We start from the raw sequence: 12512 nt of genomic DNA on the forward strand, positions 1-12512 counted from the left end.
TAGAAATAAATACATTATTTAAAATTATTATTGTTTTTTTTTTTATTTTTTTTACATAAAATATTGAATTTCTAAGATATCAATGGGTTATTCGAAAATTTGTTTGTCTGGTGGGCTACGCAATATTTCTCTGTGTTAAAATCATATTTTTGTGTACCGCAGCCTCCCGTGTACGGTGTACCTATAATGGTAAACAAAAACTTATTCGTACAACAAAAGTGCACCAAAAATGGCACTTAACCTGTTAAGATGTTGAAGACATTATCTTAAATAATAAAAATAAAATATTCGACTGTAGATATAATAGTTGTTATTCTTAATAAACATATTATGTAAAACATATATATTGGGAAAAAAATGTTTGTATAAAGGTCATACCACAATGATGGATGTGGTTAAAATTCATTCAAGTTAGGAATTATATTTTAAACCTAAATTCTACTCTCCATCACATTACATCGAATTCTGTGCATTGAGGGCAATTTCATACGCCCTTAACATATATGTAGGAGAAGAGGATGACAAAAAAATGAAGACGACAGTGTAGGAGAAGAGAAGATCATCGTATCATAACTGTCCAACCGACAACACGCCACCTCGATCATCTATCGTCCTACGACAACTTACCGTATGCATTGTACAAATTGTATAGTTCCAATACTAACCATGTTGTCGACTCATATGTTTTTTATACCGTTGTAATAAATTTAACTATTGGCCCGCCGAGTGACCGTTATTCGAAATAAAGTGGCTTTTGTCATATAATAAGACACCAAACCCACTCTGAGCGTGCTGTTTCTAACACGGATACTAGTCTGCTTCAGAGCATATTATAAAGGTAAAAGGACAGCCATTTATACTAAGAAAATAATCAATAGAAATGGTACAATTACCTAAAAATAACATCAATATCATTAGGACAGTTGCGTTGCCTGCTATTAACTGGCATTTGGCCGGGTAACTAATAATAATAATAAAAATGGTGTTTACGTTTTTGGAGTGGATAAGGTGACCGAAAGTATAAAAGAACGCTTAGACCAATTTACGATGAGCGAATAATGTATTAACACACGACATTAATATAATTAAAACAACTGGCGAAGACGGCTCTTCACGAGCTCAAAACAGAACCATAATAATAGATAAATACCGGTCGGTACAAAATATGTTAGGGACACGTAATACCGAGTCGTGAATGTGTCAAATGTGACCGACGAAAGAGTCCGGAATCGCGACGCTACGGTTCAGCAACCGCGTAAGGCAGACAAGGCCGATTTCGTTGAGCATTGTTGAGTACACAACGCGTTGCTCCATCTGGATACGACAACCTAACAAAGTAACAACAAAAAAGGTCGTACGAACTAAGTCCGCAAAGTCCTCTCTAAGTACATCTACCAAGGAACAGTCGTTGGGAAAGTGTACGTGGATGGGACGCAGCAGCGGGTCTAGAGATGCTCAAGTTAGTTGGACGTATTGCCACGTGCGAGTAGTACAAGGGCTCCTGTGATGGTGGTTTTGGTGTCCACTGTCGCTAGACACGTTCGTTTCTAGGAAAAGGTTGCCAGTCATTTTCATCGTCGTGACCGTCCTGGACATCGTCTTCTCCGACTTCACGGTCGGGGACAATATCATCTTCGTTGTGATTAGATATGATTACGTGGCCCATTTAAGTATAATACGTGTATATATTGTGTTACGTCTATAAATCCTTATTTGTGGGGAAATCCTCGTCCATCTAGATTTTACACGAAGTCGATCTCGTATACCCGGTAAATTCGACCAAAAAAATAATGTTTCACAATTCCAGCTATACATTTTCAAAAATGGTTTTCCTAAAATGTGTTAAAATTGCCGAAAACAACACTAAGGCTATCCAAGAGATAATGATTTAAAAATACAAAAAATCAACAGCAAAAGGGTACTATGAATAAATATGATTTAATATTTTTCTCAACAATATTTTTATTAAATAAGTTTAAAAAAAATAACATACATATTTAAATAGAAAGTCAATAGTGATAAAAATACATGTGATACATAAAATAATAATAATAATATAATCAATACAACAAAACACTAAGAAATACCCATGTACAAGCAATGCAACAAATGTCTTACATTCAAACACATTGTATTACACTGCCCAAAATTCTCACAGTCATGATCACTATGCAACCACAATTGAAGCAGCACTCGTGGAACATAACACACATCTGATCAGGGTTGTTATTTATTTTAAAATACACGGGCAATAAGTCCTATTACAAAATTACAATATGGTAGTGTATATTTACAAAATAATTTTACACATATTTAGTAGGTTAAGAAAAGATTTTGATCTTAATTTATGAATTAAATAGTATATAGAGCTCAAGGGTTGCTAGTTATAGTTGAAAACAAATTTATTACCCGCGGTCATTGGCAGGGCTGTTCAAGATATAGTTTCTATTGGCATGGATTTGGTAAAATATTTTTTAGGATTTTGGGTATTAAATGGATTTATTTTGAATTAGATTAGGGTAAGGAGTTCAGAATAATAATTAGAACCCAATATTAAGTTGCGTATGAATTTTGAAAGTAAAAGTGAATGCCTTTCAATGTGGGTTGACAAGTTCAAAAAATTAAGAACATTTTGGTATGACCCATATATTGGTCTAGAAATATTAAATTTAAAAGAGATATACCTGTATTATTGGTCCAAATTAGAGGACAGTACTCGAGATTAGAGCAGGCAAGTGAACAGTAAAGTGCTTTCAGTGCTTTGGTTCATTAAATGATCGGTATGTCCTTTTGATGAATCCAAGATTACGCATCACTTTATTTTTAATCATTTCGGTGTGATTTGAGAAAATTAATTTAGAGTTGAACATTACTCCAAGATCTTTAAAATTATATACAAGTTCGAGTTTTATTCCTGAAATAGAATAATTCAACTAATCATGTTTAAATTAGAATGATTTAAATGTATTGTTCATTGTATAAGACATATAAAAAAAATATTATAAAGTGTAAAACCCAAGTAAATATCGTGTTTTTTTTGTTTATTATAAACAATTTTTTTACTCTGTTCTACCTAATTAATAAACTAATAATTGTAGATACTTTTAACAGATGTTGATATTATTATTTTATCTTACAATTTAAAAAATATTTTTAGTTGTTAAGAGCTATTTTTCAAACGTCATAAACATTTTTTCTATATTCTAACAGATATTTTTTAAATCTATAATTATTCAAAATAACAATTTTCTTTTATGTATTATTAATTATTATTCAATTTTTATTTAATGAATTTTAATTCATAAAAACACCAAGGAAATTAATTTTATGGAATGAAAAATCAAAGCTCAGCTGATTAGTGTAATACAATTTCTTGATGCTAAAATTATTTATGTTATAATATAATATTAATATTACAAGCTAAGACAACATAAGAGTAATAATACTAGATATTTTATCAAAACAATATATCACTGAACTTGTTTGTAATGAAACACAAATCATTATAAGTCCACCTGGGGCGCCCACAGAAAATCAGCTCAGTGGGTGTAAAATTAATTTATATTATGCATATTATACAGGTATCGTAGAACTTATCTAGACAATTAGAGTAGTGTATCAAGCATTAATAGAATCCATAATTAATAATGGTATTTCTATATGGAGAGGTACGTATAATACGACTATATAGATCCATTAACAAAAAATACAAAATAAAATACTGAAAATTATCCTGAAGACTTAAAATACCACAGAAAATATTTATGCAATGACATGAATGTACTACCAATAAAAAAATTATTTTATTAAGCATCAGTATTTTACATTATTAAAAATATCCTTACTTTTAAAACTAAACACGGAGATAATACTAGACAAATATCTAATATAAAGGTATACAACAAATTAAAACAATGCACATACTTATAATATATTGGTACAACAATTTACAAGAAATCAAAAAAAAAAAACACTTTTAAGATACTTAAAAAAAAAATTACATTTTTGCTATTACAAGACAAAATATAGACAGACTCATAACAAATGTATGGGTTTACTTATCATATTAGTTATACAACTTTAGAAATTATTGTTAATTTAAGTTTTATATTATCATATTGTATTGTATTATTTAACTACACAATTTTTTACATAAAACTACATTATACTATTATATAATATAAACAAAGAAAAGAAAATATGTATTTACTTATATTAATATTCTAGTTATGTGAGAAATATACATACATGATACATAGGTAGTCATATATATACAATGTCATTATTATACACGGACTTTTTTGTTGTGTGCATTAAAATAACTTTACAAGTACAAAAAGTAAACAAATAAATAAATTAAGTATTAAATAATAAGTAGGTATTTCCCATGACAAATTAGATAGGTATCATCACAGTATTTTGATATGCATCCTCCCCTTTTTACTTCGCCCTTATCGTAATTCTCCATTTTGTATTGGCTATCAATCATATACATACATATATAACATGGAACAAAATCAACCAATGAGAAGTGGAGAACTACGACATGGGACGGAGGTGAAGGAGATGCGCATACTGCGCAAAACTAGTACAACTGCGATGATACCTATCTAATTTGTCATGGTATTTCCAGCAATTAATTTTAATACATATTTAAAACTTCAAAACCTTTATTCAATTAGGTACTATGTTATTTGTTAGCTTAAAATAAACGTATAGGTAAATTAAGTTACTTTTATTTTCTAGTTACAAGTTTATGAAATAAGAAAAGTAAATTTTAACTTATCTTTTAAGCTTATCTTACATTTTTCTATATTAACTTAGTTAGTTAAAAATTTGTTAACTAGAACATTCTTGCCTATAAGCATGTGTATTCAATCCCTTGCTGGTACTGAACTAGCTACTTTAAGTCAGTGGACCTTTTTATTGAACGAACACTTTAACTTATGGAACAAAAATGGAAGATGCCACATCTTTTGATCTTTGACATATATTGAACAAATGATTCTGTGATTCTCCGTATAATTTTAAACGAGTTGCATAGCTGAAATTGAATTAAGTTTAATATAATAATAAAAATTAATACATTTCAATAAAATAAGTCTTACCTCATAAAAGGATATATCACCATAAGCGTGGCAAGTCAATAGTTGAAAAACCAGGATTTGTTTTAGAAATGTGCCCTTTACAAGGCATACATATAAACATATCTGGTTTCAGTATAAAAAAAAAATTATTTTCAATCAATACAAAATTCCACATTTCGTGCATTGACCAGTCATCAGTGTTATATGGTGCATTTATTTTGTCACCACAGATTTGACATGTTGACATTACCAATATCTAAAGAAAAAACAATTATACTTTCAAGCACAATATTTAGTAAGAAGTTAGTAATATTTATTAAGTATATTCACCATAGCATTATGAATTTTACAAGACAATAGGGAAATTTCAAGAAGTCTGTAGTTTGTATTGTAGATTGAACAAAAACTAACTAAAATAAAAAAATAATAATTATTGATCTTTTTAATTAACTGTACAAAACATTAATATTATTACTAACATGACAAGACTCAAATGTTAAAAATAATTCTTTAATATTTTCACACTCATTTACAGACATTTTATATCAATAAAATCGAGAGCATAAATGTATTGAACATTTCCTAGCCTCCATGAGGGCTCAACTAAAATCATTCGATTAACAAATATTTAAAATTATAAATGTATAAACATAATATGTTTTCCATTAATTTATGTATCTTTACTATTTTAAGGGTAGAGTCAGACAGATGCTTGATCAGAAACAGTACAAAATTGGTCATTAGAATATTTTATTCAATATTGAAAATTTAGTTATCATACAAATAGTCTTTTGATTTATGAACATTTAAACTATAAATTATAGTTAAAATAAATTTAGTAGCAAGCGTATATCAACAATTTGTGATATACTATTATTTATGTACCTTTCTCCCGGGTAGCATGAACAATCACTAAACATTTGCTGAACCAATACTGCCCTCCTAAGCCAAAAGGCAATAAGCGACAAAATTTGAATAATGAGTTAATTAAATAAAATTATTCGTTATTTTAAGGCAAATTTTAAGGGCATATTTAAGCGCATATATCAGAATTTTTAAGCGAATAAGTGCATACATAATTTGGTAGTTTTTAGTGCATAAACTTCCAGGCCCCAGTTATTACATTTCAATTTATACATACATCTACCACCTTAGACGTCTCAAACGCGGTCGCCCACACAATCTTAACCTAGTTACTTATTAAAAAGCATATTATAAATTATAAGTATAATTATATTCTTAACCTTACACTTTCTCTACATTAAACATTAATGTTAACCAACCTTAATTAGGTATAGGTATCACTACTCTTGTTATTATTATTAAATTACTATTGTGTTAAAATTGTGACATAATAAAATGTTACATATTATTATATTATATATTTACTTTAAAAGATCCTAAACGCTTACTTTTTAAAATTTCATTTTGCTTGTCAATATTTCGTTTCCGACATATATGTAAAGGACTGTTGATGTAATGATATGTTCACATACCATTATAATAAACTAAAATTTTACAGAATAATAAACAACGGCCAGACTGTCGCTTGTAGAAATCGGTCGCATCAAATAAAACCATTAACAACGACAATTAAGATATCAACACGCACTCATAACGATATTACGTAGGATGTGTGTGACTTTATTTTATACAGACGCCAAAGAATAATCTAGTACCCAGGCCCACGATAACTTTGTGACAAAGCCGCCCACCACTCTCTGGTCAGCATCCTCGCGTCCGTCCCTTAAACCAGTGCATGAGCACCAACCACCAGAGTAACAACCTCTCAAGCCTAAAAGAAACCGATTTCAACGAGCGACAACTGGACTCCTTATGCGAGCAATAATCAGTGCGTTCTTTAATTTAATTTGTGTATTTGAAGTATTACTTTGTTTTATCTAAAACCTAAAACTCCTACAATATTATCTACAAACAACTGCGAATCAGGTAAGGCATATAATATAATATTTTATGTTGATTGCAGTTAATACATTCTATGTGCTTTTTTCCATAAAATTATATTGTACGGTGTATTTGATCTAATTCTCGAATACACAATCTCGAGAGCCCACCAAACACCTGGAGGAAGGTAATAGCGTATTTACTACTCTAACTTTTACTATTTTAATATAACTATCGACAGGAGTCGTATTTATATTTTATCTTATTTCTACGTTATTACACTGTCAAGTAGACGAATAGCGTTTTTACACTTTAAATAGCATTCAAGGCAAGTGTGTGGTCCTGATTTTCGTGATAATAGTTTCCTAAAAGTATCAAAACAACATACTATTTTAGGAATTAAGACATTATCACAACTATGGTTGTTATTTTGCAAATATGATGTGTAACTTACAACATATAGATAATATGTCAACAATTAAATTTAAAGGTACTCACATTATAGGTAATGCAGATGTTGGAGAACTTATTGGCATACTTACAATTTTATCTAAATAAAAATAAAATAATCATGTATTAAATGCTACAAAAAAAAAGAAAAGTTTCTGGTGGTAATTTATTGATTACATATTGAAACCGTCCCCTGGAAATGGAATTAATTAAAAACTAATGTTATATATTTAAATTCAATAAAACAGATTAGGGTAGTTACCTGAAAATTTAAATCAGAAATATTGACATCTTTTTCATAAGATATAGAGGCTAATTCACACATTTTATCTTGTTTTGATTTTTATTATCAATAGACATCTTCTGCAGAATCTTCTGTATCACTTGATTCATCATGAGAAAGTGAATCATTTTCTGTTTTGATACTATTTCAACATCATCAAAATCTTTTTCACTAAAAACAGTATTTATTGTTGCATGGGATACATTTGACTCAGAACAATTAATTAATAATCCCTCCAAGCTGGCATTGGTTGTATTACCTTTATGCTTATTTTCGATTTTATATGATTGTTTTTTATTTTCATCTGTTACAATGTATCTGTAAAAAAAATAATACAATGTTATAATTAATACAAAACATATTTTAATTTTGTCTGCTTGGAAACATATTAATATCATAGTCATAACATTGTAGTAGCCCTTATTAATAATTATCAAGAATATATTTAAATTACGGATTGAATACATATGCCTATAGGCAAGGCTGAGCTAGTTAACTACTTTTTAAAAATACTAAGTGTAATGTAAGATAAGTTTAAAGTTAATAGTTACTTTTCTTATTTCATAAACTTTGAACTTGAAAATAAGTAACTTAACATATACCTTTATATTAAGTTAACAAATAACATAGTACCTAATTGAATAAAGGTTTTGGAGTTTTAAATAAATGTGTGTATTAAAATTAATTGCTTGAAATGCCTACTTATATACTATAATACTTAAATTATTCATTTGTTTACTTTTTGTACTTGTAAAGTTATTTTAATGCACATTTTTCAAAAATCCGAACATATTATATGAGTGAAGTTAAACTATTTCAGTTGTAGTACCTATTTTATTTGACCATAAACATTAACTATAAAGAATTCGACTGTGATTTGTGTTTGAATACAAACAAGTTCAGTGATATTATTTTGTTTTTAACTATCCCAGGTTTTGATAAATTATCGAGTATTATTACTCGTATGATGTATTGGCTTGTAATTTTAATATAATATTGATACATGAATAATTTTAGCATCAAGAAATATTATTATTCTATAAGCTGATAATTGACTAAGTTATATTAAGTTCCTTGGCCTTTTTTAAATAAACAATTAATATTGTATACTTACACATATATTTAACTTGTTTTGTTTAGTAAATAAAGGATCTTTTAAGTAGGTAGGTACTTATGCCTAGTCCTGAAAAAGATTTTTTAAGTATGCCTATTCCTAAAACTATTATTTAAATAAAACTAAATAAAACTATTATGTTTTCTTTGTTAAATGTATACTCTTATAAGTATTTTTTTGACTAGGTTATAGGTTTATAATATCATTGTAAAATGGTTCAGTTTCTTTAAGTTTATGAATTAAGGGATTTTTTAATTGATAGTATTGCAAGAGAACTTAAACAAAATTGTGAAATACCATTCCGAGAACAGATTTTAAATATTTTAAGGCAATATAGACTTATGACAAATAATTGCAAAAACAAAATATATATTGTAATAAGTACATAACATTAGGAGGATGTGGCACCCGCATGTGTTGTCTCCGTCTTACACATATATAACATACCAAATTTTCATTTGCCAGTTTCAATAGTATGCTGTCAGTTTTGATATTGGAATGAATTGATCTATTATCAAACTTTTGGGTATGAACATTATCCGTGTTCTCTCACGGTTTTACACAATATTTAAAATTTTAAGAGTTGTTCTTATAATGTCCAGTTAAGGTTAATCGACACTTAATCGACCGAATTCTGCCGGTAATAAAATTTATTAGCAGTCGGTTAGCATTAACCGACACTTTAAAATATTACCTATAAAATATTACAAATTAGAAATTCATAGGTTAATATACAAGTCATAGTGGCGGTTTTAAGTAAAGTGAAAACGTGCAGGGACTCCGGCGAGCAAGATGAACGTACAATATCCACACGAACACACATTCGTTTGAGATCTGACTTGTGTCAGATGGTCCACGTGAGGTTAGAACAGAATGAACAAAATAACACAATATTTCACGTCATGACGTGGTTACGTCGGTAGTCGTTTATCATACGAAAAGTTGCGAGACACGGCGCTACAGTTTATTACGTACGGCACGGCCATTGGTGAGCGGGTCGACGGGAATCGGTGTTGCTCTAAGTACGCTCGGTCGGCGGGTGTAGCGTGTTACGTGTTAGAGAGTGGGAAGACACGACGCCCGGGTTATGCGGCGAGATCGAAGCGGTTCCCGAGGAGACGACTGTCAGAAGTCGAAACCACTTAATGCACTGTGCGGTCGCCGGACGCAATAACGTGGTTTGAGGACGGAGCGCTCAGTAAGGTCGGGGACAGGGCGCCAGTAAGGTAAGAAACGTGTGGGTCGGTCGGTGAGCAATGAGAACGAATAACCATGATAAAGTTTACTAATTTATCATGCAAATAACGATGACCGGTCGGCCGGCGACATCGTTCCCGTCGCGAAAGGCGGAACGAGTCGTCTGGCTTAGGCCCGTTTCACATTGAGGCGTATCGTACCGTACGGGCGCGTTTTTAGTTTACATTGAATAAGTACATAGGCACCACACTGGCGAGGGAAATGCGCCTTCGTCGGAGTGGCGCGTATGAATTTAACTAATAAATTAATTAATGAAAACGCTTGCGCATGAATATAATATAATTATACAACTATAATATATACGTCAGCATCTATAATATTATAGTACTGCTCATGTGCCCTACATATTATCATTTATCATCCGCAGAGCAAATTAACTGATAAGTTATCAACAACAAAAATTCAAATATTATTATCATTTTATTCTTTTTAATATTTTATCATATGATTGATATGATCTTTCATTTTGTAAAATATAAAATTGAAATTTCGACTGCACAATTTAAACAGACAAACAGTAGTGATTAGGCATTAGCCATTAGTAATTATTAAGTTTATTTTATTTGTCTGACGTTTTACAATGCCGTGGTGCTCAATCGTGTCTTGTAAAAGTGGTAGCTGCAGTTCAAAATATACTACACCAGACCATGTACGATTTCATAGTTTTCCATAATTTGGTTTGATGCTTGCGGGAAACCAAATCTGAATATAAAAAATGGTAGGATATAAGAACCTTATGTATAATAACTTAGAATTGGTATAAATGTTATACCCCGTTTTATATGAATATTATGTTATATTAAATGGAATTAGGTGTGGTTAAAACTTGTTGATATTTGTGTTGCATCAAGTCTAATTCAATATTTAATTGAATCCACTTCACATAATATTATAATATAATGACAAAGGTACCTAATGTATGTAGAGTATAGACATATAGTCCACATATTATAGGTATATAAATTAATAATAATAATCTAACCCATGGATTAAAATATTAAATTAAAAATTGAGTTAGGTAGACGTTTTTCATGCAAAACAAAAAGAATCAAATATTCAAAATTTTTTTTGTATGGGAACTTACTAGTCCCAAAATTGGTATTACATAAATATTCCTCTAAATATTTTTCTATTGCTTTAGTCATTTTTTTGTAGATAAATAATGATAGGTACAGGAAAGTACGAAACCACTACCAATGTTGAAGTTGAAAGAATCTTTCTGTTCTAAATCGTATTAATTACACACTGTTATCTAATTATCAAATTCTAATAAATTCTAAATTTTTTTTATTGTTTGTTGAATAAGCCACTGTAGGGTTACAGTTCGTACAAGACTAAAATTGCCTTCCTGCCTAAGCCACACTTACCATTTTTAGTTTACCGCTTCCGAAAATGCTTTTCTCGATATTATGGCTATCCATAGTGAACTGTTTTTGCTGTTCTAGGCATCTCCAAATTGTTTCATATAGAACAACATGGGAGTAACTCACCAACTTAATAATTTGTTCATATATATTAAGAGGATGTCACACCCACATGTGTTGTCTCCGTCTTACAAATGTACAACATAGCAAAAACTGTTTTCTTGCACCATGTTTGTTGTGGAACTACCAAATTTTCACAACATGTAAAGAAGAAATTTATCTGTGCAACAGCGTACTTTTTTTTAAATAGCACTATCGAATCATTTTTTGTAAGCAAATCAAAAAAACCAAATGCTTAGAAGCAAATAACTTTTATTGTATTTATGTTATCTAAAATATGGGCATGCTGTTGTATAGATAATTTTCCACCCTATATTATGTTTAGAAATTTCGGAACCATTACTACAAACACAGAAAGATAAAAGTTGTCCCACGTAAAACAGTTTTTGCTATATTGTACATTTGTAAGACGGAGACAACACATGCGGGTGTGACATTCTCTTAATCTGATTTGGACATTAACATTTCTGCCCTGCTACTTAGCAGAATTTTCACTTTTCTACCTGCATGTCCTAAAATAAATATTTACTCTCTGTTAAATTTAAATAGGTAATTTACCAAAAAATCAACCAGTATTTAATCATAGACTGCATATTGAGTCACGCCGCAAATATCTTGAAAAAGAAAATATGACAAGGTTACTGAACTTGAAACCGATATCATAGATGATGAATATTTATTTACTGTAAAATAGGCTATTGAATTAATCGATTTTATTTAGTTTATCGCAACGTGAAATTTTTGATCGTGAACACAAAAAGAAGTTATTGAGTCTAGCCAAAGAACATGAAAAAGCTAGAGAACTTGCAAATGTTCAATGTTATCGGATGCCTCGAGATATCAAAGGTGATCAGATGGAGTATTAGATGGCTGAGTATGAAGTGGTTAAGGCACCAAATATTACTGAACAATAAAAATGGGAAGAAGAACAA

At 30.0% G+C, this 12512-nt stretch overlaps 1 pseudogene; it reads right to left on the reverse strand.

Moving 5' to 3' along the window:
* Nucleotides 1-3864: 3864 nt before the first annotated feature.
* Nucleotides 3865-10413, reverse strand: LOC132934888 (uncharacterized; annotated as a pseudogene).
* Nucleotides 10414-12512: the final 2099 nt, after the last annotated feature.

This window comes from Metopolophium dirhodum, chromosome 1 (assembly GCF_019925205.1).
Source record: "Metopolophium dirhodum isolate CAU chromosome 1, ASM1992520v1, whole genome shotgun sequence".
Taxonomy (NCBI): Eukaryota; Metazoa; Arthropoda; class Insecta; order Hemiptera; family Aphididae; genus Metopolophium; species Metopolophium dirhodum.